The sequence below is a fragment of the Cebus imitator genome, unplaced genomic scaffold (genome assembly GCF_001604975.1).
Source record: "Cebus imitator isolate Cc_AM_T3 unplaced genomic scaffold, Cebus_imitator-1.0 Scaffold240, whole genome shotgun sequence".
NCBI classification, from domain to species: domain Eukaryota; kingdom Metazoa; phylum Chordata; class Mammalia; order Primates; family Cebidae; genus Cebus; species Cebus imitator.
Window position 1 is genome coordinate 1512118 of NW_016107555.1, and position 23928 is coordinate 1536045.

Here is a 23928-nt window from a genome sequence, read left to right on the forward strand (position 1 = left end):
GCAGGTGGGTGTGGGCTCCAGAGCCGAGAAAGCAAATGAATGTGAGTGTGAGAGAGAGAGAGAGAGAGAGGGAGAGAGAGAGAGAGAGAGTCTGAAAGGTCTGCCTGGAGGTGGCATTGGATGAAGTGCATCTGTGAGTGTGGAGGAAATTGGTAAGAGTGACAATATTGCTGAGTCCCGAGGCCAAGGACTTCTGACTTAATTATCATCGTGCCCCAATGTAGGGGGGCAGGGACACAGTAGGGTCCCAGTGAAGATTTCTTCAAGGGATGGAAGGAAGGAAGAAGGGAAGGGAAGGGAGTAGGACAGATGGGTTGGGTGGAAGGAAGGGAAGGAAGGAAGGAATGGAGGGGAGGGAGGGAGGATGGGCAGGCAGATGGGTTGGGTGGAAGGAAGAAAAGAAGGAGGAAGGAAGGAAGGACAGACGGACGGACGGACAGATGGCCTAGTGGTATCTTCATGGCCATTGTCCTCACTGCTGACTGACTTCAACTTTAGGATGCAGCAGCCCAGATGTCCTCCCGGACATCAAAAGCAGGCTGGGGAGGGTGTCCAGGAGTAACCAGGCACCATTGCCTCCCTCTGAGTCTCCTTGCCACTTAACAAACTCCAGGCAAGTAACCCAAGACCAGAATGCAGAAGCTTGACCCTCAACTACCTCTTTATGGAACGTGCCCTGAGGCTGGCTTCAGAGCTTTTAAAGGGCCACCTGGCGAGAAATCCTCCCTTCAGCTCACTGAAGCTGGAAGAGAAAGGAAAAAGCACTTCTCTTTCTGGAGCTGCTCAGCCCTCCCTCTAGGCCTCAGTGAAGGAGGGGGTTTCTCGGCCTGGTCCTTGGCAAGTCACTACATGGTGTACTGTAGTGCAGGAGCCCTGGAGGAGAGCCTCATCTGACCCTCTGTGATGCCCCTGACCCAGTTCCACATTAGCCTGGTGAAGGAAAGAATAAATGAATGAATGAATGAATGAATGGGTGAGTCAGAGGCTATGAAAACCTCCATACCCACAGGAATCCTGCCATTCCAAAACACACTGGTGTGACAATGACAGTAACAACCACCAGCCAGGCCCCAGCCCTTGTGCTTCACATCATGACCCTGTTGAAGCCTCCCAGCACCCAGCCTCAGTTTGTCATTCACAGCACCTCACCCCCTGACTGGGTCATAAACTATATGGAAGAAACAGCCTTGGTAGGTGGCAGCCCGTCCACCCACCTCTCATTCAGCGGTAACTGCTGGAACCCAGCATCTACCCATCAACCAGGCATCCCCCAACTCCCCAGGAGCTCACAGCTCAGGGCAGGAGGCACATAGGACAACACAATTGGTGTGATGAGTGCTTGGGGTCAGGGAGGTGTGAGAAGCCAGGGCAGCCCCTCTGTGCCTCCATCAGGAGGGAACACACTTGACAGGGCCTAATTCGTATCAAAACTTTAATGTGTGTTCATAGGAGTGCTCTTCATATGTAGGAAGAATGTGCAAGTGTTAATGCATTCGTCTGTTTCCATACCGCTGATAAAGACATACCCAAGACTGGGCAATTTACAGAAGAAAGAGGTTTAATTGGATTTATACGTCCAGATGGCTGGGGAAGCCTCCCAGTCATGGCGGAAGGCCAGGAGGAGCAAGTCACATCTTACATGGATGGCGGCAGGCAAAGAGAGAGAGAGAGAGCTCCTGCAGGGGAATTCCCCTTTTTAAAACCATCAGATCTCATGAGATTTATTCACTATCAGGAGAACAGCATGGGAAAGACTTACCCCCATGATTCAGTTATTTCCCACCAGGTCCCTCCCACAACACATAGGAATTCAAGATGAGATTTGGGTGGGGACACAGCCGATCCACATCAGTTAGCCACCTGTCAAGTTAAAGGGATTACACTGGATGGTTGTCTTGGAACATGGCTGAATGCTGCATCCATAGCTTTCCTTTCCCTTAAGGGTGAATTATGGGGCAGGAATGCTCAATAATTGTCTGTGTCACCTGTCAAGTTAGCCACCACCCACATAAGACCACCCTTATTTCTGCACCAACTTTGAGCGGTCCCCTATACCACTCTCAGTTTTGATAATTCACTGAAAAGACTCAGAATGCACCAAAAGCTCTCCTATGCATAGTTGCACTCTATTACATCAAAAGGATACAGATTAAAATCAGCCAAGGGAGGAATGGCATAGGGCAGAGTCCGGGAAGGTGCCAGATGTGGAGCTTCCACTGTCCTCTTCCCTGTGGAGTCATGAAAAGCATGACTTTCCTGGCACTGATGTGTGACAGTACCCATGGAGTACTGCCATCCAGGTCAGCTCACCAGAGCCCCAGTGTTCAGAGTTTTTATTGGGGCTCCAACACACAGGTGACTGCCCAAATGACTGACCTCCTTCTCCAGCTCTTCCAGAGTCAGCTGATACCACGTGACCCAGAGCCCCCACCCTAAATCACATTGTTGGTCTTTCCGGCACAGCCAGCCCCTACCCTAAACCTATCCAGTATAGCCAGCACCTACGCTAAATCATGTGGTTAGACCATTCTGTGACCCAAGGACCCCAGACAAGGACAAAGAAAGTCTAATCAGGCATGATATTCCAAGGGCTTAGAGTTCACCTCCCAGAAGGTAAGGACAAAAGTCAGATCTCTCTTTGGGCAAAGTTAAATTCTTTCCTACACAAAATGACACCTTCCCACTCTTCTGCACCCACCTGCTCTCACCTGCTTCCCCTACTCCTCACCTTCTGGGTGAGGTTCTTTTTGGTATCTTTATCGAGGGAGGAAATGGGTGTCGTGTGTCTGAGGTGTTTGTTGTTGTTTTTAAAGCATTGCCCCTACACAGATCTTACGTAGTATTCTGCAGTTCTTAGGGGACAAAGAACACATTTTACTATGAGACAGTTTGGGCGAATACTTTGTTTTCTGCAGAAAATACTGTGCAAAGCTCCAGTTCTCCTGGGTGGAGATGTGAAATTAACTAAATTACAGATCAGTCCACCTAAAATGTGAAATTAAATTAGAAATTCCAGGTGCCTTTGACTGCTAAGGTTATTATTCTAATGTGTGATTCCAATCACCTTTTTCAATTGCTGCCCTGTGTCATGATCGACGCTGTCCTGGAAACAACACTGCCTCCTGTCTCCCTCCTGCAGACGGCATCCCTGGCTGCAGCAATGCCCTCCTCCCAGTCAAGTGTCCTCCCGACGGCTCCATTTACTGCGCGGGGCTGTGAATGCCTCCATTTTGAGCCACCAGCTCCCTCCCTCCCGCCCTCCCTGCCATCCCCCTCTCCTGCGCTGGGGGCTAGGAGGCTGAAGGAAGCCCTAGAACCAGTGTCCCCTCCTCAATGGCTGCCCTTCTCCAACAAGACTTCTCTTCCGCTCCTCAACACCGATGGGAATGGATCTGACCTTGCAAATAGTGCCCAGCCGGGTGCAGACAGGGATCTCTGAGCCAGAGTGGGGACCTGGGGAGAGAGCATTCCTGCTCCATAATTCGCCCTTAAGGGAAAGGAAAGCTACGGATGCAGCAGTCAGCCATTTTCCAAGACGTTAATAATTCCGTGTAATTCCTAAGGCATAAAAAATGCATCAGTGCTCTAATTTTATAAGCTCCATGATGTGTATTATGACATCAGAAGGTCTGGTCTGGGTCACCTGGGAAAGCTAAAGCCAGGAGAAACTGTTAGATAGCTCTGAACAGGACCTGCACAGAGGTATTACGGAGCCAGCCCAGAAACGCTGCAGACACAGCCCCACGAGGTGGGGCCTGAGGCACGGGAAGCCCCTGGAACTCTGGAACTTGGAAATGACTGATGCATCCATCATGAGTCTTTACATACCTCCCCTGGAAAGCAGCAGGCAAGAGCGAGCTCTGAGCTGAGAGATGAGGGTGCGGCAGGGAGCCGGAAGCTCCAAGTCCCCCAGTAACACTCAAAGACATCATTCCTCCCCTGGCGTTCTCGTATCTTCATTCCCAGTAAGAAAGTGAGTGGGTGCTCATTTGTATAGTTGGTAAAAGGCCCTGGCATTATTCCAAGTTCACTTGAAAGTGAGATGAGACCAGATGAGACTTGGGTGTGGCTGTTTCTTGTCCCCACTCTGGAGACAGAGTGTGATCCATGGTGTTTCACTTTGGACACGGAAGCTCCTTAGACCCTGGGGGCTGCAGAGCCAAGCAGGGGACAGCCTCCGCTTCGTTGGTTCCAGAACCAGTGAGCTGCTGGCCTGTGTGGGACGGTGGCTGCACCCTGAGTGGCCACAGTGACAAAGGGACCCAGGGTGTCAAAGAGAGATCAGCAGGGGGTGGGGACGTGCGTGTGTGTGACACGTCTGTGCTTTTCCCTGGCCACTTTTTTTTCCCCTAAGTAATGTCATTTAGCACCTAAGGTATCTGCAAATGCTCCCTGAACTAAATATGTCAGCTCTGCCTCCCCTGGTGCAGGAGACGGCTGTCATTTAAAATGCACTTGCACATGATTGGGCCTTCCTTTGTGATTGCTCACTCTTCTTGGTAGCAGCACAGCTCCTCTCGTCATGACCTTGGTACTTATTATTCTTAGGTAGTAGCTAGTTGCTTCCCTAAAAGGACAACTTTCCAGCTCTCGTTTTGACGAGTACCTGACAGCAGCTGTGAGGATGGTGATTTCAAAATGGCTTCCTCGTAAATGTCGGGGTCTTTTGATTTAGTTTTGCCTATGAGGGAACACATGGGTTTCTCTTTCATTAGATCTCTAAGTTTTTTAAAAAAATAAATGGTATCAGCTTTGTAAGAAAGCCACACCATGACAGCTTGAATTAGTGCATTTTTTGAGTGTACCTTTCTAAAATGTCCATTGACCATTGTGACTCTACTGGGCCGTAGGGCACACAGCATCCTCTTTGAAGGCTCAGCTGGGTCTTTCTGCCTCATGGAAAAGTTGACTGTAGCCCCGCAGGGCCTCTGACACTGTCTCAGACCTGAAGACCGGGGTGTCCTGAGCACCTCTCAGGAGGTTGAGACAAGTTGGACCCTGAACCGGAAGCCACGGAGGAGGCTGTGGCAGCCCACACGCTCTGCACAGGAGGATCTGTGAGCCCTCAGGCAGGTGAAGAGGTGCACAGACATGTGGGAATTCTTGCTTAGAAGAGTTATTGCTCTGCTGGTGCAGGCTGGGCTAGGTGGGACCTGTAAGTTAAACCAGTGCATGCTAAGAGGCCTGGGCCTGGGTCTTCTCACCCCAGCTACTCCTGAATGGCTACAGAATAAGATCCGGTTAGGGCACCTCCCTTGCATCTGTGTGGGATTACTCACCGTGCCGAGGGCATCCTGGCCAGCTCTCCTCCACAGCTACTGTGTGTGGGGGAAAGGCAAGCTCATTCTAACAGGCTAGGGAGGAAACTGTGGCAGGAAGGCATCTGCCACCCCTGAAAGGCCTGGAGCATATCACGAGGACAGGAGGCCCCAAAGTGATGGTGACTTCCGGGTTGTACCCCTGAGCCCTCACTGAGCGTCTACCAGGCCCTGGGCTACCCAGTTACGTTCGTTATCCAATGTCATCCCGGCTGCATTCTAGGAGATCTTTTCATCCCCATTCTACTGATGAGGAACGTGAATCTTAGAGGGGTCAAGTGACTTGTCCTATGTCACGCAGCTGGGGATTCAAACTCAAACTAGCGCCTGGCATGGAAGCCCAGTGGGTCCCTTATCACCATGCCTTCCCACCACCTGAACTGATGTGGGACGATCTGCCCTTCGTATCCTGCTCCTCTTCACAGCACAGATGTCTCTGCATTTCCCCCACTTCAATGGGGAGAATCGCTGTGTATTTTATCATCCAACATGTATGTAATAGTGGGGGCCTGGTGGGGGTTGCTGCAGGGATGGATGGGCCTGTATCAGCCAGGGAGAGTGAGTTGGAGATGGTTTAACCCCCCTTCTTTGGATTCTTTCCTGCATTATGTCCATTAGGAGAAACTCAGGCTGATGGCTAATGTACGTACCCCTTCCTCCCTCCATATGAAAGCTGGCACCTTCCCAGGATGATGCCAATCATGGCATGTCCCGGTAGCAAACACCTTTTCTCCCTACCACCTTCCACATCATTGATGGGGTCAGTTATTTCTTGCCATATAACAAGCCATCCCAAAGCTGAGTGGCTCTAAATGATGAGAATGGGGGGACGTTCTCTTGATGCAGTAAGTTGGCCAGGCTCACGCACGCAACTAGACTCATGGGACTGATCATCTTAAGCCCAGAGTCCCTCTAGCTGAAGCACAGGGGCACCTGCTCTGTCAGGTCATGCTGGCCACACACTGTGACCCATCCCACACAGCCTTAGACCTGTCCCTTCAGCAGCAACAACAGATTTGGATTAAACAGGATTTTAAAAGAATTATGTTAAGGCTCTAGTCCAGGGCGTCCAGTCTTTTGGCTTCCTTTGGCCACACCAGGAGAATTGTCTTGGATTACATATAAAATACATTAACACTAACGATAGCTGATTAGCTAAAAAAATTAATAAAATAAAATATTCACACACAAAAAATCTCACAAGGATTTAAGAAAGTTTACAAATTTGTGTTGGGCCACATTCAAAGCTGTCCTGGGCTGCACGCGGCCCACTGGCTACAGTCTGGACAACCTTGTGGTATAGTCTAAACTGATTTTACAGAGGAGGAAACTGAGGCACAGGAAGGGAAAGGAGCTTGTCATACAGGTAGTCCTGGGGAGAGGGGGGAGCTAGAACCAGAACCCAGGCTGCTAACCCCAGGCCAGGACCCTGTCCCCGACCTCAGCACCTCCCTCTTCCTGGACAGCCCAGGGGCCCTGACAGGTGCAGGCCAGCTGGAGATGTTTGAGGCTCTCTGCAAACCCCCCTTTGGCCCCTGAATTAGCCAACCACTGTGATCTGCAAGGAGAACCCCAAGTTCTGAACGCTGTTCTCGCCAGGATCCCCAGCTGTCAGGGACATCATCATGGCCAGCAGGGACTTCACGGACTCACCCCTGGCTTTTTCACAACCTCCAGAGGTACCGTGAGAAACTGCCTGTCTTCTGACGCCTTCTGCCCTTGGGAGACACCATCATGTGACTCAAGGCCTCCCCTGTGTCAGTCTCATCTCCTCACTGAGTAATCATGGGACAAGGCCTGTCTATTCAGATTCCCCTCCTGCCACTGTACCCCACATAGGCCCAGACTGACTCACTGCGAGGATCAGCCATCAGACCCTCCTGACCTGGGCCTAGCTTTTCTCATTGGTCAGTCTTCTTTTCTCAAGTATATATGTCTTCATTCTTTCTCTCACCTTTTCTTTCTTTTTTTTTTTTTTTTTTTTTTTTTTGGTTTTCTTTTTTTTTTTCTTTTTTTCTTGTCAATGGTCCTTTTTTTTTTTCCTTTTTTTTTTTTTTTAGAGATGGGGTCCGGCTATATTGCCTAGGCTGATCCCAAACTGGCCTTCGGTGATCCTCCGGCTTCAGCCTCCTGAGTAGTTGGGATTACAGGCATGCACCACCAGGCCCAGCTAACTTTTTTAGTAGAGATGGGGTTTCACTATGTTGGCCAGGCTGGTCTCAAACTCCAGACCTTAGCTGATCCACATACCTCGGCCTCCCAAAGTGCTGGGATTACAGGCATGAGCCACTGTGCCTGGCCTCTCTTCTCCTTTGTCTATGTGTGAGTGTTACAGCTTTATTGAGGTATAATTAACATACCTACAATTTGCCTATTTGAAATACCTGTGCAAGTCAATATTTCTGAGTATTTTCACAGCGTTGTGCGGTCATCACCTCAAACTAATTTTAGAAGATTTTCATCCCCCATGAAAGAAATCCTGGCACCCACAAACCAGGGTCACTCCCCATTCCTCCTAGCTCCCCACCACCAACCTCCCTAAGCAACTCTTAATCCACTTTCTGTCATTGTAAACCTTCCTAATCTGGACATTTTCTATAAATGATATAATACAATGTATGGTCTTGTGGCTGACTTCTTGCACTTAGCATGATGTTTTTAAGGTTCACCCATGATGTACCATGTATCAGTATTTCATTATTTTTATTGCCAGATGTTCATACCTATGGACATCTGTTTTCATTCTCTTGGATATATACCTAGGAATGGAATGGCTGAGTCACATCATAACTCTTACGATTAAGCTTTCGAAGAACTGCCAGACTGTTTTCCTAAGTGGCTACACCATTTTACATTTCCGCTAGCAGTGTATGAGGGTTCAAATTTCTCCACATCCTTGCCAACACTTGTTATTGTCTGTCTTTTTTTATTATAGTCACTTAGTGGGTGTGAAGTGGTATCTCGTTGTGGTTTTGATTTGCATCTCCTTAGTGACTTTGATTTCCTCAAATGTTGAGCATCTTTTTGATCTTCTTTGGAGAAATCTCTATTCAGATACTTTGCTCATTTAAAAAATTGAGTTATTTTCTTTTCATTTTTCAGCTCTGAAGAGTTCTCTTTATAGTCGAGATGCAAGTCCCTTATGAGATATGAGATTTGCAAGTATTTTCTCCCTTTTAGTGAAATGTCTTTTTACTTCTTGATGTTGCCCTTTGAAGCACAAATGTTTCTAATTTTGATAATGTTCAATTTATTTATTTTTTCCTTTGGTTGCTTGTGCTTTTGATATATTTAAGAAACTATTGCCAAATCCAAGGTCATGAAGGTTTACTGACAAGTTTTTTTCTAAGAGTTTTGTAGCTTTACCTTTTGTATTTAGGACTTTAATCCACTGTGTTACATTTTATATATGGTGTGAGGCAGAGGTTCGACTTCATTGTTTTTCATGTGGATAGCTCATTGTCCTAGCCCCATTTGTTGAAGACTATTCTTTCCCCATTGAATTGCCTTGTCAGCTTTATCTGTGGCTTTTTACAATGTTTTCTACTTCTTCAAGCCTTAAAAATTATACTGAATATGTATCTTCCTCTTATTTTTAAATTGCCACTTAGTTTGAGCAGAATCCTATGATATTTTTTTTTTTTTTTTGCTGGAAGCTGATATATGCAGAAACTTCTGATTTCTTATCAGACAGCAGAGTTTAGATTATGATGCAGTAACAACCAATTCAATCTCAGGACTGAATTTACCATTCGTAGTACAAGTTCAACTCCAATTGCTAGGCACAGTCCTACTCATCATGGTCACACAGAGGCCCAGGCTGGCAGAGGCTACCTCTTCCTATAAACAAACTTGCACAATTGCCAGGGCTGGGGGAAAGAATGTGATGGGCAGGTTACTGGCTCTTAAAGCTTCTATCTGTAATAATACACATCAGATTTACTCATATTTCATTGACCCAAAAAAGTCACAGGGTCACATCTAACTTCAAAGGGTTCAGGCCAGTGCAAAGCATCCCCAGGGATAGCAACCAGGAATATTTGGTATATAATATTAATGATCACTATTTCCCTGGAGTGTATTGAAATGTAACAGGTGTAATGAAATCAGTTGGTTTGGATATTCTGTTGTGCATCTTGAACTCTAATTACTGTAGTAAAATTTCTTTGTAGAGGGTGAGGCTGCATCGACCCAAAATCACAGCACTGCACTCCAGCCTGGGCAAGAGTGAGATCCTGTCTCAAAAAAAAAAAAAAAAAAAAAAAAAAAAATCCTCTGTAGAAATTTCCAGACTGTTCTGTTAAACAATGATATCTACTTAATGGCGAGAGTTTTTAGATGCTTGGAATAGGGGAGAATGAGCACAGTCTCTGAAGTTGAAATCCAAATCCCACTGCTTCCCAGATGTGTGGCTTTGAGCAAGTTATCTGACTTTGTGAAGCCTTTGTCTTATCCTCCGTGGAATACCCTACCTGCAGGAGAATTGGCAGCACTGTGAGTGAGTGCCCAGCACAGCAGCAGGCAGATAATAGGCCTCCATCAGACTCAAGTTCCCTTCTGCCTCCTCTGCAACAGGATCCATCCCCTGGGTTCATCCTGAGACCTTCGGCAGGGTTAGGGCTGAGACAGCAACTCCCTGTATCTGCTTTAACCCCCTTTACAAGACAGGGTCTTGCTCTGTTACCCAGGCTGGAATGCAGTGGCTTACTGCAGCCTCAGCCTCCTGAGCTGAAGCAATACTCTCACCTCAGCCTCCCCAGTAGCAAGGACTCTAGGTACACACCACCATACCCAGCTAATTAAAAAAAAAATTGTAGAGAGGTCTCACTGTGTTGCCTAAGCTGATCTCAAACTCCTGGACTCCAGTGATCCTCCTGCCTTGGCCTCCTAAAGTACTGGGAGTACAAGTGTCAGCCACTGTGCCTGGCTGTATCTGCTTTAAGGGACAAAAATTGCCTTTGATCTGGGTCCTGCCAATGGACTCATAACTGAGTCAAGTTTTCTTTTTCTCTTTTACAAAACCACCCAGGTATACTCAAAGCCTGATAAAACCCGGTGTAACAACATGCTTGGATCACGCGTATGCCTTACTCTGTCATTTTCTAACTTGGAAGAAAGGAACACAAATACCACGAGGAACCACCTATGGAGATTTGGTTCTAGGGCGCTGGCAGAGCTCCGGGCGTGCATCAGGAGCACCCAGCTCATTCCGCCCTAGCTCTGACTTTCCAAGAAAGGGGCCCAAGGAAGCCTCCCACTCCTGTGGTGCAGTGAGGACTCAAAGTAGTAGGCACTCCAGGAGAAGGAGCCCAGCTGAGGAACAGTACCAGGACAGTCTCCATGCAGAAACGTAACTCCAGGCGGCTCCTGACCCCAACCCACTCAGCAGGGCTGAGCCAGTGCCTCCTGGGCTGCTGCAGCCACGACCCCACCTGTCCCACCTGCCTGGCAGAGGTGGGGCTGCTGGAGGAAGGGTGAGGGGTTGAGGCCCCTCCTCAGACACTGGGATGCCAGGGCTGAACCCTGCATCTGCAAAAAAACAAAACAAACAAAAAAACAAACAAACAAACAAAAAAAACAGGAAAAAAAACTTCCCCACCTGAGAGAGAAAAGACTGGAGACTCCTTCTCTTTAACTGGGTTTCAGGTGACTGAACTGGATCCAAATCACCATGAGTTCCCAGCATTTTGGCGTATAGAAGCAGGCGCTGTCTCTCAAGTCAGCTTCCACCCCTGCTGGTCTCTTGCTCACAATCCATTCAGAGCAATTCAACAACCATCAGCTGAGCCCTTAAGAGTGTGCCCAGCCAGCACTGTGCAAGCCACTGGGATAAGTCAGGCTTTGTTCGTGTTCTCAAGGAGACAAGGCCTGTCTGGCCATTAGCTAAAAACAACTAACATTTAGAAACACTTTTTATTAATGTATGCTGGACATATGGAAAAGTCCACATATTCTAAGTATGCAACTCAATGAGTTTTCACAAACCAAAACCAGTGCCCAGGTCAAGACTAAAACAGCACCAGAAACCAGAAGCCAACCCCACCCCAGCCTCCAGCCACTACTCCTCACCCCCAGGTACCCTGTTTTGGCAAAGTTTGCAACAGTAGCTAACTTTGAATATACATCAATGCCAGGCACGCGTACATGCACTTCCACCGATTGATTCCTTTAACTCTCGCCCCACAGATATGAAAGCACAGAGAGAAGGGCGCACAGCCAGCAAGAGCCCACTCTGAACCCAGGCGGTTGTTTCCCACGTGTCCCTGATGACTACCCTTTCATTGCCGCCCCGGAAACAAACAGAACCCTCTCACTGTATACTGCCACACCAACACAACAAAGCTGCAGGTTCGGTTCTGCTGAGGGCGTCAGAAAAAGCCACTAAGGGTGGCCAGGTTTGAGCTGGACCTTGATAATGCAAAGGAGTCTCCCTAACAGATAAAGGGGAGGAGGTGCATAGCAGAGTTGTGAGGAGGGGGGTGGATAAAGGGGGTCCTGTGTGGTGACACGGGGGGCGGGGAGGGATTGACACAAGTGTAGAGGGAATACTGACCTAGAGCAGGATTGGAATAAGTACTGGGGCTTTGCCAGGACAGGCTTCGGAACAGGAGCTGAACTTGCTCGGTTTATAGTGGGTGGAGCCCCCAAGGGAAGCCATGGACGATCTACCGGCACGGGAGGACCCAGCTTGGTCAGGGTGTCCTTCAAGCGGCCTCTAACCAGCGATTTCTCATTGGGTGTACAGGCTTAAGGGCTCTGCAAATGTTGGGGTTGTTTCTGTGTGCGTTTGGGTAGGGTCAGAAAAGAGACTCCACCCACAATGTTGAGACACCTTTTTACCCAGATGGCAGAGGCATGGCCGATTTTACAGATACTTGACTATGTATATACATAAACAAAAACAAAACAGGCGGTCTCATCACAGGTCTGGGGTCAGGCACTTTCTCTGCGCGAGCCGGTGGGACTGCAAACAGCACAGGGGAGGAAGAAAGGTAGGGGGTCCGCTCGGGACGGCTGCGCGGAGACCTGAGCCTCGATGAAGAGGTGCGGCTTGGGCTTTGTGGCCGCGGCGAGAGGACCTCACGCAGAAGTCCCCAAGTGCGCAGGGCCGGAGCTGGAACTTTGGACCGCGGAGGTTAGACCCAAAGGGTGGGCGGAGGCCTAGACTCCAGCTAAGGGGGGTCGAGCGCCGCACCCCCAAAGCCAGAGCCGCCGCCACCGTCCCCGCCCACCGTTCTCCGCCCCGCCCCGGCCCTCCCTGGGTCCTCGGCCCCCGGCCCCCTCCTCCCGCCCGGCCCCCGCGCTCCCCCGCTCGCTGCGCAGCGTCGGCTCCTCCCGCCGGCTGCATTGCAGACGCCGCCGCCGCAGGGCGCGCCGGGGCCGCGCAGGGAGCCCGAGCCCGGGAACGCGGAGCCCTCGGCGCGGAGCTCCGGGCGGCCCCGACGGCGCTGGGAGGCGGGCAGGGCAGGCGCGGGGCGGCCCCGCGGGTAGGGGGGCGGGCGGTCCGCGAGGGGCTCCTGGGGCCGTCGGGCCGGGCAGCGGGCGCCGCCGTCGGGGTCGGAGCCGTCCGGCCTCGAGGGGATCCTGGCCGCCCCCGTCGCGGGCCGCGCTGACCCGGGCGGGTGGGGCGGCGGGGATCGCGTCGCGAGGGGCCGGGACCCCGGACTCGCGCGGGGACGCCAGCGCCGCGTTCCGCCCGCACCCTCCGGCCGGGCCCCCGCCGTCCAGCGCGGCTCGGGCGCAGTTCCGGCGCAGTCCCCGCGCCGAGCGGCTCCGCGCCCCGCACCTGCCTCTGCCCGGCTCCGGGTGACGTCGCGCCCTCCGATTGGGCCGCGCGGCTGAGGGGGCGGGGCCGGGCCCGGTGAGCTCACCGCCGCGCCTCGCCATTGGTCCGGACGGCGCACTCGGGCAGTGGCGGGGAGACCGCGGTACCCGGAGCCCCGCGAGTCGTTCCAGTTGCGGGGAGTGGAGCTGAGCGGGCGCTGGGCCGGGCGGGGCCGGGCGGGGCCGGGCGGGGCGCCGGAGCCAGGGAGCGGCGGCTCGGCGCGAGCCTGAGGGAGCGGGAGCCGAGTTCAGCAGGTCCGGGTGAGTGCGCTGCGGCGCTGAGCGAGGCGGCGGGCGCGTGCGGGCGAGGGCGGTGGCCGGCGGGGGCGCGCGCGGGGCCGGGGCGTGGGGGGCACGCGTGCTCACGGGCCGGGGGCGTGGTGCGCGGCCACGCGTGTTTCTGGCGCGAATGTGCGGGGCCAGGCCGGGAGAGCGTGCGCGGGCCGGCGTGTTTACGCGCGGCAGGGAGGGGCCGCGAGGGCGCGCGCGCGCGTTTCTGGCGCGAGTGGGGAGTGTGGGGATGCGGGAGTGGCGCGCCCGGTGTGAGGGGCGTGTTTCTGGGGCGAGAGTGGGGAGTGAGTGTGAGGTGCGAGGGGCTGCAGGGAGGGGATGCGTTTGGGCGACGAGTGGGTGAGAGCCACGCGTGTTCGTGCCGCAAGTGTGTCGACGCCCAAACGTGCGTGGGGCCGCGGGCCTGTGCCTGGAGTGGCCGAGGGCGTGATGGGCGCGCGTGTTTGTTTGTGCGAGGGGCGTGTGCGGTGGGTGAGAGCCACGCGTGTCCGGGTGCGCGCGCGGGCCGGATGCGCTTCTGGAGCGGTGCTTGGACGCGCACGCGTGTCTGTGCCGGAGCGAGGGCGGGGACGCGCGTGTCGGGCGCGCGCGGGCGAGGCTGGGGCGGTGTCGGGGCGCGCGGGTGCCCAGCCCTCGGCGGGTGTGTTCGGGGCGCTTGGTGCCTCCTCGCCCTGGGCTTTTGGGACCCAGCGCCGCCCCCATCCCGTGGCGGGGCCCGGCTGGTGCCCCTGGGCCGGCTGGTGTGGCAGGCACCGGGCGAGGTGGGGACACAGCCCTGCGGCGGGGTGCGGGACCGGGCAGCGGGGATTGCCTCTGCCTGCAGCCCAGGGGAGGGGAGGGACGCTCGATTTATCCGCGCGCAGAGTGCAGTCCCGAAAGTGGACCGAAGGCCCGGGAGAACTTCTGAGAGCTTTGCTTCCCTGCAGACTGGCGACAGGAGAGCACTTTCCACGCGCAGATGGGCCAGGATAGACGCTTGGAGTGGCCTTTTCGCGTTTTTGGACCTCTCATGATTTGGTTTCTAGGTATTAAGCCTCGGTAGAGGCGGCGCTGATGGCATTCCAGTGTTTGAGACTTTTTCGATTTCTGTAGGTTACTGCAGACATCAAAAGCAAGGTATCAGATTTCTGAAGTGATCATATTCTTGCAGACTTATCTTCTTAAACAGTTGCCTCACCAGGGAAGGACGACAGTTTTAAAGTCCATTTTCTGTTTTGCCCACTTTTACTTGATACGATTTCTCTTGGCAGCCTGATGTATCTAATCCCGGAAGCCGACTCAGTTAACGTGAGAGGTGCCCTCAGATAACTACAGAAGTGCCTCATGTGTGTGTTTGGTTGTTTGAATGAATGCATTATATTTTTTCCACCAGTGAGGCCAAACCCTGACATTTTTAAATTGTGCTCCCAAGTTTTATCGATAAAATGTCTGGCTCTGCATACGAAGGAATCTTTTTCTCTTCCTGCTTTGAGAAACTGTTCAGTTTCCCTACAGAATCTGTGTCTTATCGAGAAACTATTGCCGGGAACCGGGTCAAGAGAAATGCATGATGCAGACGCACTTTTCCTGGTGTGTGTTTAGAAGAAGATAGTTATTATTCCAAGACCAGAATTAGACACTAGCAAATAAATTTATGTTTCTCTTTTTCTTTGTATTAGATTTAGAGAGTAATAATGTTTAATGTTCTAGAAAATAGCACTTACTTACAGGTTATGTATTTCATAAATAAATTTAGTAGTGAAAACAAGCAGAGAATGGCTGTGTATTCCTGAGGGACCTTGACGAGGTCGTCCTGATTAATTTACAATCTGAACAACCCAAATGGAAATACAGTATTTCATGCAGTCGTTAATAACAGTTTTGTATTATTTAAGGCTTTGGCTTTGCTGATACCCTGGCGGTTGCATTATTTTTGGTTTCTCTTCAGTCTTCTATTTAGGACTGAACTGAGCCTTCACGAAGAGCTGTCGCTGCTGCAGTATCTTCATGTGGGGCTGTTCTAGAAGCCAGTACGTGGATAACAGGTGGAACTGAGAATTATTGACTTCATATGAGAAAGACCATGAAGTTAAATAATTGGTTGACATGAAAGTTTTCTGAGTGAAAGGTGTGAGGTTCTTTTTGAAACAGGGCTTCACTCTGTTGCCGAGGCTGGAACACAGTGGCATAATCATGGCTAAGTGCAGTGCAGTCTCCACCTCCCAGGCTCAGGTGATCCTCCCACCTCAGCCTCCTGGATAGCTGGGACTACAGGTGCACACCACCATGCCCAGCTAATTTGTTGTATTTTTTGTGGAGATGGGGCTTCTCCATGTTGCCCAGGCTGGGCTCAAACTCATGAGCTCAAGTGATCCACCTTCCTCAGCCTCCCAAAGTGCTGAGATTACAGGGGTGATGGTGGGAGAATTCCAGATGTGATGTGTTGAATTACATTAAAGACCATGTGTTAATATTAGTCACATTTAACATTTTGGAAGTGCTTTTTAGCCTGCTGGGTGACACCAGTGGATAGTGTTACATCATGTCACGGGGGCATTGGCATTCATAGTCATAGAGACTGTCAGTTATAGTCTTACCCTCTTCTTGAATGAATTGGCCTGAAGTCAGATGACCATCTTTTCTTTGCTGTTCTCTGATGTGACTACATTTGGGTTAACATGACCAACAAGAAGATGCCTTTGCCATCAGGGAATAATTACTCTTCACCCCGCAAGCAGTATATGGTATGATGATAATACCTTGTGAATAGTGGCTTTAAAAATAGGGCGGGATGCTGTGGCTCACACCTGTAATCCTAGCACTTTGGGAGGCGAAGGCAGAGGACCACTTGAGCCTAGGAGTTCAAGACTAGCCCGGGCAACTTGGAGAAACCCCATCTCTACAAAAAAATACAAAAATTAGCCAGGCGTGGCGGTACATGCCTATAGTCCCAGCTGCTAGGGAGGCTGAGGTGGGAGCCCAGTAGATGGAGGTTGCAGTGAGCTGTGATTGTGCCATTGCACTCCATCCTGAGCAACAGAGTGAGACCCCATCTCAGCAAAACAAAACACAAAATAGCCAGGCGTGGTGGCTTTCAACTCGAATCTCTGCACTTTGGGAGGCCAAGGCAGAAGGATTGCTTGAGCCCAGGAGTTCAAGGCTGCAGTGAACCGTGATCATGCCACTGCCCTTCAGCCTGGGCAACAGAGCAAGACCCTGATTCCAAAAAAAAAAAAAAAAAAAAAAAACAAAGAGAATAGGAAGAGAATGCCACTATGATCTTGTTTAATGCTTCACTTCAGTAAAGTTCCTTTCCTATACTAACTGAAATTTTAGTTTAGAAAGTATCATGATCCCTGTAATTTGCTTAATTTTATTTTGTCTTATACACGTTGAAAATAGAGCATAGTCTTAGACACAATGTGGACAGACTGGTCACCTCATCCTTGAAGCACCTTATATATGTCAGTTGTTTAGCAAATTAAAACTAGTGACTATTAGTTGGAATAAGGTAAAGTACAAGGAGTTTGACCAGGGTAAGTGGTTCTGGGAGTTAAAGGGCTGATTGTAAAGCTATATGTTGTTTTTGTAATATGGGAAGTGATGGTAAGCCATGTAAGTAGATTTCCCCATTATATTAAACTCATATTTATCAGCTATTAAAATTAATCAGGCTCTCCGTGTTTTTCACCTTTCTTGCTTGACCTAACTTTCACCATCCCCTAAGTCATATTTCCGTCTCCAGCCAGCCTCGCCCTGTCCCCAGCCACAGGGCAGGAGCCCCCATCACGCGCAGTCAGGCTGGTGTGCTGGTGTGCCTGCCCTCACCCACGCTCCATGTTCACTTCTATGTCTTTTTTCTCTGAGCCTCACTCAAGTCTTATCTCATTAATGAGCCTTTTTTCTCACCTCCCAGCTTAGATTAGCGGCTGCTTATGAGATGTGGAGGGGCGCAACCAAAGCTGCCTCTTCTACTATACCTAGCATAATGCCCTCTGGGAACTGAAGTTTCATACATACCGTTAGTTGCAAAGAAATTATCCATTGTGATGCTACTCATTGGATAGGGTGAGGAGACTGTGTGTTTCTTCAAGCCCAAGACAAACCTGATCCTACTCTGTGCCTTCGGTTCGGTTTCGCCTGTTGGTCATTTACGCACAAACTCCAAATGATCTCCCATGCAGGCCAGTTCAAGGTCCCTGGTGGATGTGAGTTTTCACTTAAGTGGTGTTGAGGTAGCCCTAAAAATCTTGGACACTATATCAGTGTAAAATAAGCCTGACACCTGAATCATTTTCCCAGACTTAGAAGATTGGCCAGAAGCCTGCTGTCTAGGGATGTGTGTAGATAACAGCTGTTTTCTTTCATATGATACAGCAGGATGGGCACGAGGTGTTTGTTTCGGCTCTATCATTCACTAAATGAGAAATGTTAGGTGTAAATTACTTTGTGTTTCTGGATCTCTTACCTGTTTTCCAAACCCATTAGTGATTCAGAAAATATGGTCACCATCAGATTTTAAAATCAGAGTGCTTTGCACATAGAAAGGGTACATATTGATTTGGAAAGCTTTTTTTTGTTTCTGTATGGGGGCATGTGTGCTGCCTTCTATTTCTTTCTGTGGGCCACAGTTAAAAGTGGTAAGCCACTGGCCTGGATAATTCATAATTCTCTTTCCATTCTGCTGTTCTGCTGTGATTCTCTTCTGTGGTTCACCTAAGGCCTGAAAGAGTTAAGATACCTCCATATGTATGAATTCAACAGATGGTCTCCAGCCAGGCCAGAGCTCATTGTACCTTTCCTTGTCTTACTGAATGTTTGGGCAGTCAACATTCAATTACTGTTTCAAATAAGCCAGACAGTTTATTGCTGCTGTCATTTATTACATGTTTTGTAGAGAAATTCTAATAACTTTTGTATACTAAGGTATATTTAATGATATTGAATAACAATTTTTTATTTGTAAATGGAAGCAGAACTTTTCTAATAATGACTTAGCAAAAGGATCTACACTTCAGTTAATAGATTGACTTTTTATATTACTTTGTTTTTTGAGACAGACTCTCTCTGTGTTGCCCAGACTGGAGTGCAGTGGCACCATCTTGGCTCACTGCAACCTCCGCCTCCCAGGTTCAAGCTATTCTGGTGCCTTACCCTTCCAAGTAGCTGGGATTACAGGCATGCACCACCACACCCAGCTGATTTTTGTATATTTTGGTATAGATGGGGTTTCGCCTTTTTGGCCAGGCTGGTCTAGAACTCCTGGCCTCAGGTTATCCATCCATCTCAGCCTCTCAAAGTGCTGGGATTACAGGTGTGAGCCATGACACTGGCCAGTAGATTGACTTTCAACTCCTCTTCCAGCTGCAAGTGACAGAACTCCACCTCAGACTGGCTTACATAAAAAAGGGAATGTGGCTCACGTCTGCAATCCCTGTACTTTGAGACGCCAAGGCAGGAGGATCTCTTGAGGCTAGGAGTCTGAGACTAGCTTAGGTAACATAGCAAGACCTCATCTTTAAAAAAATTTAAAACAAATAGGTGGGCATGGTGGTACACATCTGTAGTTCCAGCTACTCGGGAGGCTGAGGCAGGGGGATTGCTTGAGCCCAGGAGGTTGAGGCTGCGGTGAGCCATCATTATACCACTGTACGCCAGCCTGGGTGATGGAGACCCTGTCTCAAAAAAAAAAAAAAAAAAAAAAAAGAACTTTATTGACCCTTATGAAGTCCAGAATTAGTGTTATCTTCAGGTAGGACTGGCTGTAGATGCTCAATGATGTTATTAGGCCTCCCCCACTGTCCCTACCCCGCTCTCCTCCTCTGTGTTAATTTTATTCTCAAGCAGGGAAGGGTCCCCAATATGGCAGCAAGATGGCCCACTCTGAGCTCCAGGCTTATCATCTGCCAAATTGGCAAATGTCTCCAGGAAGACAGCTCTTCTTTCTCTTTAGTTCCAGGAAATGTTCCATCTCTTATTGGCCCATCTTGAGTCACGTGTCTAATCTCTTGAATAAGGGGAAATGGCTCACACACCCCTGGAGTCAAGCACTGGGCTCTGTGTCACGTAAACCGGGTGTAGTTCCTCAGTTCAGGCTCCTCTAACAAAGTACCCTGGACAGGTGGCCCGTAAACAACAGAAATGTCTTTCTCATAAAATCTGAGAAAGTCCAAGACCAGGGTGCCAGCATGTGAGGGTCACTTCAGGGTTGTAGACTGCTGACTTCTTGCTGTATCCTTATAAGGTGGAAAGAGGGCAAGTTGCTCTCTGGGGTCCCTTTAATAAGGGCACCTGTGTATAATCCCATTCATGAGAACTGTACTCTCAAGACCTAATCACCTTCCAGAGGCCCCGCTTCTAATACTGTCACAATGGGAATTGGGGTTTCAACATAGGAATTTTGGGAAGACACAAACATTCAGTCCATTGCACTACCCAAGGAAGAGGCAAGGTGCCCTGATCAGGGAGGAAGGAAGGGATGCTAGTGGGGCCAACTGTGAAGGAACTGATACGTTACGATCCTCACACTTGATTGTGATGGTTCTAAAGAAAACACCATCCTGAAGCCACAGAAACTCACTCTAGGGCTTTCTTCCTTGCTTTTATTCTTATGGTCCCGATTTAAATGAGAGGGAGGAACCAGAACCTATCATCTTTTAGTGAATCTTTAAGTGGATATTGACTAACAATTTCCAGGACCATTTCCAGAAAGTTTGGCTCAATTCCTTAGTATCATACACTGTGGTTTGGATTAATCAACCAAGGATTTATTTAAAAATCCTCTTTCCTAGTGAAGGAAACCATTTCAGTTTAGCCAGAACCAGTGGCCCTGGTTCACGTACGTGTGTGCGTGTGTGTGTGTGTGTCTGTGTGTAAGATGTTTTATCTAATAATGTAAAAAATAGGAAGTACTTAGCCTTAAACTGATGATTCTGAAAGCTTATAAGTCAGTTGAATAATATTTCCCAGAAAAACAGTGCAATAATTAGCAGGTAGGTTATAGTTCCTCAGTTCTGAGAACAGAAACCTTTTGGGACCCACTATAGATATTCTGCATTTGCAGGAGAAAAATAATTAATGTGTGTGCACATATATATAGATATTATAAAACATTGAACTACATGACCTATACAGTCTGTCAACATATACAAGTATATTGTAAAACAAGTGAAAGAGTGAACCTCACGCTTATATATTAAGTGATGCTGCCTAAATAAGAAAATACATAAAATAACTTTGGTAAATGGAAATGGTTTTGGTGAAGATTCTTAATTCACAAGGTAGAACTCAAAGTGGTTCTCTGAAAATGCAGTCTAGCTCTCTAATGTTTTAGAATAAAGTTGGATGAAGTAATACAAATTTATTGATAACGTAACTCCAACATTACTCATTATAATTAATATCTTTTTTTTTTTTGAGACGGGGTCTGACTCTTTGCCCAGGCTGGAGTGCAGTGGCACAATCTCAGCTCACTGCAAGCCCTGCTGCCCAGGCTCCAGCGATCCTTCCATCTCAGCCTCCTGAGTAGCTGGGACCACAGGTGCACATCACTATTCCCGGCTAAGTTTTGCATTTTTTGTAGAGAGAGGGTTTCGTATGTTGCCCAAGCTGGCCTTGAACTCCTGAAGTCAAGCAGTCGACCTGCCTCACCTCCCAAAATGTTAGAATTACAGGCTTGAGCTACCACACCCAACCTAATCTTATATTTATTCCCAGATGGAACAAAGAGAGTGAGAGAAACCTTTCTGAGATACTTTGGATAATTAAAACGATGAGGAAATGTATTCGTCCATTTTCATACTGCTATGAAGAAATACCCAAGACTGGGTAATTTATAAAGAAAAAGAGGTTTAACAGACCTCGTTTCACATGGCTGGGGAGGTCTCACAATGATGGCAGAAAGCGAAGGAGGAGCAAAGGCATGTCTTGCGTGGTGGCAGGCAAGAGGGTGTGTGCAGGGGAGCTCCCCTTTATTAAACCATCTGACCTTGTGACACTTAACTATCATGAGAACAGCACGGGGAAAAAACCCACCTCCGTGATTCAGTTACGTCGCACTGGGTCCTGCCCACGACGGGGGGGATTATGGGAGCTACAATTCAAGATGAGATTTGGGGGGAGGCACAGCCAAACCGGATTAGGAGAGTGTGGGTTAAAGAGGTGATTCTGTCTGTCAAAGATTGTCTGAAGTGGAATTGACTGACCGCACACAACGAGTGAGGGAGTCTCCTGAGATGGGAGAGAGGCGAGGGTAATGGGGAGACTTTGGGTCAAAAACCATTTCCCACAGTGGTCTCCGGGTGGCATGCGTCATTCATCCATGAGTTTTATTGGAGTCTGCGCTAGGCTGGAGTGGCACCTGAACCTGATAAGAAAAAGAGGAAGAGTGTGGACCAAGACCTTCCTAACTTGGAGACTGTATCAAAAAGGCATCCTCAGGGTTACTTTCCTTCCCAAACTGTCCTGTGGGAGCAGTAGTTTCAGGAAATGCTTATCAGAACCACCCCCCACCCCACAAAAAGGTTCATACGTTTAGGAAACAGACCTACCGTTGGCTATTATCAAATGATAGCGTGTGTTAGTGTATGAGGTTCGGAAACGTCTTCCCTTGATGAAGTGTATGTGTGTGTTTGTGTTTCACCTAGTATTTCCAAAACATCTTAGATACGGCATTTTGTGTTTATGGTCTACAGATGCAACCTGGGAAAGGTCTCAGTAGACCGTCCTCACAGAATAGTTCTGAACCTGCGGCGTGGTTCTCTGAGCCCCCTGAAATTGAATGCAAGATCTTATACGTATGTATTTTTCTAGGAAAGGACTCACAGCCTTCATAATTGTCAAAGAGCCCATGAACAAAAAGCATAAGAATTCTTGTTAAGGTTCTTTTCTAACAAGGGAGCTTGAGTTACTCTTAAATTTCTCTCACCTGTCTGTTTTCTGTCAGTGTAGAGGATATTGCTCAGTGAGCACCACAGTCACTCAGGGGTCTGCACTGAAGAGGCCAAGTTATGAACAGGGGCTGAGCGATCACTTGATATTGTGTTGATGGTTGAACAGATTTAAAACTTTGGCAGCTACTCTCTCTTTCCACCAAGAATTGTGGAAAGATACCTGTGCAGGACGCTGACTTTTAGCCAAACTCCGGATGCATTCATTCCTGAAAACAGAAGAAAATAGCATGTTACTTCATTGCAGTAAAGAGACTTTTTTTTAAAAGTGAAGGACCACTGACCTGCAGAAGAGAAGGTTGAGAGTGATTTAGTAACATGCAGCTTAGAACCAGCGAACTCTAGGAGGCTTTTCCTTCGAGAAATTTAAAACATCTGACTCATCTACCTTTAGAGTTAGAAATTGGCATGTATTCCTCTGAATGGTCTACCCTTAAGCCAATTCATCAGAGAGCTGTGAAGCTGGACCCCACTGGGCCTTTGCTGAATTGCTTTGATGAAATGGTGCTTTGGTGTCTTTAATGCCAAACCGTAATAAACAGTCACTTGAAACCTAGTAGTGCCTTTATCGCAAGGATGTTGAAATCTATTAAATCTGCTTTTCTAAACCCTTAGAAAGTGGAAAAAAAGAAGAAATAAAAAAGAAATCTATTAAATCACAGCATCCTTCCTTTTTTTTTTTTTTCTGAGACAGAGTCTTGCGCTGTCGCCCAGGCTCTGGCATTGGGCATGATCTCAGCTCACTGCAAGCCTCTGTCTCCTGGGTTCAGGTGGTTCTCCTGCCTCAGCCTCCGAGTAGCTGGGACTCCAGGTGTGTGTCACCACACCTGGCTAATTTTTTGTATTTTTAGCAGAGATAGAGTTTTGCTGTATTGGCCAGGTCAGTCTCGAACTCCTGACCTCAGGTAATCTGCCTGCCTCAGCCTCCCAAAGTGCTGAGATTACAGGCATGAGCCACCATGCTCGGCCCACAGCATCCTTCTTATTAGGACCTATGGGAGAAATTCCTTTCAGATCTTAGTACCGAGGAAAGTCATGCTATCCAAAGCAACTAACATAGTGTGATCTTGAAACTCACTGCCCCCCTTTTTGCTTCGTTTGCTACGTTCAGCCCAATTTGGGACTTGTATTTCACCGTGTTGGAGAGTTTAGTCTGTGTTTTCTATGTAACAGTTTTACTGGAGCTTGCTTTTATTCTTGCCTCTCAAGAGTCCTGATTTTTGTCTAATCTGTTATTAATCACACGTATTTTTGTTAGCCACCTCAGGCAGGATTGTTACCAGTTAAGTGAGGGCAGGGAGGGAAATAAAGAGGTTCAAGGGGAATGAGCTGGGACAGGGAAGGAAAATTAGGAAAAGAGGGGAAGAGCAGAGAACAAAAGACTGAGGGGCATGTGGAGGTATTAGGGATTCCAGAGAGAGGCTTCCAGGAAATAGTGCCCAGTGCCACCAGAGTTGGTCATTAACCTTTTCTTCCTTTAACTGCTTCCTCAGCTGATTGGGGTGCTTCTGTAAGGCTCTCCAGATTGCACAGCCCCTGAAACTGGATGCAAGTTGCATCTCATAACC

At 48.8% G+C, this 23928-nt stretch overlaps 1 protein-coding gene across 30 annotated transcripts in view; it reads left to right on the forward strand.

The window, feature by feature from the left end:
• The window catches only part of CAMTA1 (calmodulin binding transcription activator 1), a 963406-nt gene that overhangs the window by 887906 nt on the left and 51572 nt on the right, over positions 1–23928 (forward strand). For 5 of the 30 annotated variants that reach the window (XM_037727804.1, XM_037727813.1, XM_037727815.1 and 2 more), the window contains exon 1: positions 13235–13403. The exons of 21 other annotated variants lie outside the window; for them this stretch is intronic. The gene's annotated coding sequence lies outside the window, so the exon portion shown is untranslated. Of the gene's footprint in view, positions 1–12148; positions 12454–13234; positions 13404–23928 lie in introns of those variants that run through there. 4 more of the 30 variants (XM_037727807.1, XM_037727809.1, XM_037727811.1 and 1 more) reach the window with 2 other exon arrangements.